Source organism: Peromyscus leucopus, chromosome 1 (genome assembly GCF_004664715.2).
Source record: "Peromyscus leucopus breed LL Stock chromosome 1, UCI_PerLeu_2.1, whole genome shotgun sequence".
Taxonomy (NCBI): domain Eukaryota; kingdom Metazoa; phylum Chordata; class Mammalia; order Rodentia; family Cricetidae; genus Peromyscus; species Peromyscus leucopus.
The window spans coordinates 178,725,152-178,730,952 of record NC_051063.1 but is presented as its reverse complement, the minus strand read 5'-3'; positions in this window follow the sequence as shown (position 1 = coordinate 178,730,952).

Here is a 5,801-nt window from a genome sequence, read left to right as displayed (position 1 = left end):
CAGTAGGAAGTGATATTTATCATTTCTCATTAGATGTGTTTTCAAGTCTATTTTGTCAGATTGCATCAGCAACAATTGCTTGTTTTCAAGCTCCATTTGCCTCAAATATCTTTTTTCATCATTTCACTTTAAGATTACAAATGTCTTTTATGATGGAGTACAACAAAAAAAAATACTTCATACTTTATTATTATAATCTCCTAACCTGTGTCTTTTGAATAATGAATTGACTTCTTTATAATGAAGATAATACTGAAAGGTGCCTATTCATGATTGTAATTTCAATGATTTTGCCAATATGCTCGAGCTGTTTTCCTTTCATTATTTTTTGTTTAGCTGTTGCTCTACTTTGCTTTACCGTTTCTGTGAAAAAAACACTCTTGCTAGAATCAATGTAGGGGAAGAAATTATTATACTTTCTGGTCACAATTAATCTATTGGAGAAGTAAGGGCAGTATCTCCAAAGGAACTGAAGCAGAAATCATTTTACTAATCTGCTTGTTAACTTCATCAGTGTTACATGCTCAGTTTCTTTCTTATACAACTCAGTCTCAGCTACCTATGCTGTGGGTCCAAACACACTGATCATCAATGAAAACTACATCTCAAACACCTGGTAACATGTCAGCCTGATGAGGACAATATCTTAACTGAGGCTTCCTTAGATATTTCTAGGTTGTGTCAAGTTGACTGGTGAAATAAATTTTGCTTGTTGCACTCTTAAGGATACACCTATATTTCTCTTAATTGTAAAAGACTTCTTTCCTTTAAATATGCTTTGTAGAGCTGTGTTGTTGGTCATAATTTCATTTTGCATATTTTTAGCATATAAATTTTTATATCTCCTTCAGTAATTACAAGCAGCTTTGATGGGTAGTCTGAATTGTCATTAGCTGTCTTTTAGAACATGAAATACAGCTTTCCAGCTTCTCCTGCTTTTCAAAATCTCAGCTAAAATCTATTATTCTGACCGATCTCCCTTTAATTTTGTCTTGATGTTTCTCTCTTGCCAATGTCAATACATATTTTTTATTTAAATATACTATTTTGAGAGGTGGTTCTTTTCTGGTCTTGTCTATTTGAGGTTCTAAATTCAGACTGTATCTGAATGTGTATCCATTCTAACAAAATGCAACTTAGTGAGAAAAGGGTTTGTTTTACTTACAACTCCAGAGTACAGTATATCATTGATAAGAGGTCTTCTTAGGAAGTTAAAACACTGTATTCACAGTCAAAATCAGACAGACAATGTGTTTACTCTTGCTTTCTTACCTGCAACTAGCTTTCTCTTTCCTTATACTTATGTGGACTCCTATGAGTAGGGAATGATCCTGCCCACAATGTGATTCATCATTCTACATTACAAATGAACTATCAGGATACTCTTTCAAAGACATGCCCACAGGCCAATGTAATCTAGATGATTCCTCATTGCAAATCTCTTCCAAGGTGGATATGGGATGTGTTAAATTAACAATAAAAGCTACTAAACATGATATCTGATTTCCTAATTACAAGAAATGATCATAAAATGTTTACTACACCTATGAAACTTACATTTCATCTTTGCATATAGGATGACAGATATCCTGGAATTCCCACTTTCATCTTATTGTGTTACCTTTGTAATTATTGGATTGTCCCAAGTCCGCCATCTTGCCTTCACACTATTATTTTTTCCTTTAAATATACCTTTTTAAAATCAGTTTTTTAATTTTTTTATTTTTCTTTAAGATATTTTCTACTCCCTCCCCATACCACACATAGAAGCACCCTCCTCATTCTTCCCACACCATTCTGTAAAAATATCTTATTAATTATGATCTAGTGTGTATGTGTGCATGTGTGGCTGTGTGGTTACACAAATGTCAAAGAACATTTGAGAAAACTTGAGAACAATGTTGCGGAATTACTTTTCTACTTCTGATTTATGTGGGTAACAGAGACAGTTTGATCATCAGGTTTATATGATGAACAATTTATATTTTTACCCATTGTTATCTCATAATGCCACCATTCCCTTTGTATACTTATTTACTTTATTTACAATTATTTGTTGTTTAAGTCATCTGTGAAAATTTCTACAATTCCTTCTTGAATAAAGTTGTTTTTATAACTTACTCTTCAAAATTATGTCATCAGGGCTGGATAGATACTTCAGTAATCAAAAGTACTTAGAAATACTTAGAAAAAAGTACTTAGAAGAGTGGTATGTGTTTCCTAGCACTCACATTAAGTAGCTCAAATTTTTTCATGACTCCAGCTTCAGGGAACTGACACTCTGCAAACCTCAGTGAGCACACACACATGCAAACTCACACATAAACACACAGATTCATACTCCTCTGATTATGAATAAACATATACAAAAATAAAAATAAATCTCTTGAAAATGATTTCATTAACTACAAGTTTCTAGGGCGTCGCATACTATCTGAATGCCCATGTAAACCATTCTCTCTCTCTGCCCCCCATATCTATCTTTCCCACTCCCTCTCTGCATCCCCACCCCAGTCTCTATGAGATGATTTATTCTCCTCACTCTGTTCATTGATGTGATTATTAACAATGTCATATAATCTTGATTCATACCATCAGTTCTTTTCATTCAACATGTTTTGGTATTGATGAGAATCATTCATCCCAACGTCCTACAAAATATCTTTCTTCCCACTTCTGTCATGCAATCTTTCTGTCCTCATAGCACACTTCACCAGGAGGCAGGTATTTACTTGTTTGCTTTTTGAACATTACTCCCTGTTAACACATAGATTTTGTGGTTGCTTTTTTTAGATCCAGCCATTAGGTCTCATTACCTGATAAACATCCATGAAAATGTAACAAAATAATAAGTATCCCAGCTGAGTATTATGGTGCAAGCCTTCAATCACAACATTCATGAGACATATTCAAGTGGATCAATAGTTCAAAACCATCCTCTGCTACATGCCAAGACTGAAACACCCTTATTGGCATACACTTTGGAATCCATGCCTCCAAATAAACACATATTTTTAATATCACTTCCAAGTCAGAACCACTGTTAATTATCAGCTACATGTATGATATTGGTTATTTTTGTGCTTGTAGTAACAGAGTTTGGCTTTTTTTCTTTTACATATCTGTTGTATCCTAGGATGGCCACAAATGCTATGTGAACTGGAAAATGACACTGGAATTTTGGTCTTCTCAAGTCTCTTCCTCCTGAGTTTTAGTATCACAGATGGTTGCCATCACATCCATCACATTTGACTTGGCTTTTACCTTTTCTTTGATGTGCATAGGTATGTTTGTTTATGATGGTGTGGATACAAATGTGTGAATATGGTTGTTCTTCTGCTAAAATTAGAGTGCAGAAGAGAAACAACCACATCAGGTCTATTACATGTTGGTCAACTACTCCTGAACATGAAGACTGCATTGGAATGATTGATATATCCAGTGTCACTGCATTAAAGAAAACTGATTTTCCCTCTCCCAGCAGGTATAAATGAGAGCTGAGTTGTTACTCTTCAGCTTAGTGGATTGATTTTCATTCATTCATTCACTCATTAATTCATTCATTTAAAAAAAAACATAGCAAAACAAAGTAAAATATTTTGAAATAGTATTATCACCTCAAAGCTGTTCAAGACAAACCAACAGAAGGAAAAGAGCACAAGAGAAGGCACAAGCAGAGACCAACATGTTCACACATTCTGGAAGCCCATAATATCACTAAACTGGAAGCCATAACTTATAAGCAGAAAACTGTTGCAGAGTGAAGCACTATGCATGCTGTTCCAGTCTGTGGGTCATATGAGCTTTTCTTGTGTTGATGTGGAAGGCCTTGTTGTTTGCTGTCCTCCCTCTTCTCTGATTCTAAAATTCTTCTTCTCCTGAAGAGTTCTCTGAGATATAAAGTGAGAGATTTGGTAGAGACAGATGATTTAGGGCTGGTTGTCCAAGAGCATCTCAAACTCTCTATGTTGTCTATCTGTTTGTTCCCCACTGCTTTGGGAGAAATTTTGTCTAATGATGACTGAACAAATGACTAATCTGAACTTATCAGAACATCATTAGTCATCATTTTTCACAATATTTTAGACCAGTATTATTTGGTTTTACCCCAGTCTCTTGTCAAGAAAGCAGTGTGACAATGCATCCCATCTCATGGAGTGGGTCTTAAGTAAAATCTGTTACTGGTTGTTTATTGCCATGAGATTTGTGGTATCATTGGCCTATCATATCTTGCAAGTTTGACTATGTAAATGAATGCTTCCTGTTCTAATTGCCTGGTCCCAAATAAACAACACAGAGTCTGAATATGAATTGTGAGTAATTGGCTGATAGCTTAGTTATTTTACTAGCTAACTCTTACCTTTAAATTTACCCATTTCTATTAATCTATATATTGCCATGTGGCTTCTGACTTTACCTGTCCTCTACTATGTCTTGCTTCCTGGATGGGTGGCTAACATATCTTCTAACTCTACCTTTCATTTTACCCATCATTCGGAGTTAGGCTTTTCTCCATCACTCCCTTCCAAGTTACTTTTCTATCAACTTTTTATTAAGTAATGAGTCTAAACATATACATAGTGTAGAAAAGGATTGCTGAACAGCAGACACCACTGTAGATCAAAAGATTTGTGGCTGGCTTCATGTCTACATTTCTCTTTTGATAGTGTGCAAAGCACATTGCTGTATCAAAGAAGTAGGAACTAGAGGTGAAAGCTCTAGGTAGTCACCAGTCAATTATCTCCATGTTCAATGAGTTCTGAAGGTGTTGTCCTAAAGATTGGGTCCTCGCAGTTAGTTTGTAAAGAGCAACCTAGAAACTGTGTTGTTTAGGGGTTTCAATAAGGTCTTTTTGTCAAAAAATAAATTAGATTTCATCCAATCAAAGTAAAAGAAAATTCCTTTGTTGTCTAGAGCTAGACGTTTGGAAAACCATCTCCACCATTATTATTTTATAGTATTTAGATGGTATTCATATGTATGTACATCTATATTTATTTTTATTATTCATTTATATATTATATAATTTATAATATTTATATATAATTGACCTGGGTTTTCTTCTTTTTCTTCTATTTTTAATATTAAACATTATTTTCACTGAGTCCCAGATATCCTTCATGTTTTGTGCCAGAAATATTTTAGATTTAACATTTTCTCTGACAAATGTCTACATTTCTTTTACACTGTCTTCAATGCTCTAGTTTCTCTCATCTATTTCTTGGACTGTATTATTGAAGTTCATCTCTGAGATTCCTGTTTGAGTTCCTAAATTTTTCTTTTGCATTTCTTTCAATTTTTTTTGGTGACTAATACTCTTTCCATTTTCAGGTATTGAATGTTTTTTTTTTCATTTCCTTATACTGCTTGTGTATTCACAGATTACTTTATCCGATTTATTATTTGCTCTTTAATGACCTCTGTCATTTCCACCCAAACATTTTAGTGTTGTTTTCTTATTTTCCAATTATTTTGGAATATTCAGAGCCTGTTGTAGTATATTTGGTGGGCTCTAGTGAAGGTATACTGTCCTGGATGTTATTGACTGTGTTTTTAGGCTGTTGTCCAGGCATCTGGGATTGGGGAAATTGTAATTCTACATGCTGATATATGATCCTGTTTTTGCTGGGTTGGTATTTCCTTCCTTAATTTCTGTTGCTCTGTCTGGTACTTAGGATATTATGTTAGCTATGTGTTGCCTGGTAGAAAATTCCTCTGGAATCCTGATAAGTTTCACTTGCAGTTTCAGGTAAAATGTCTCCATTTTTACAATGCTTACATTTAGGATTGGGAATGATCTA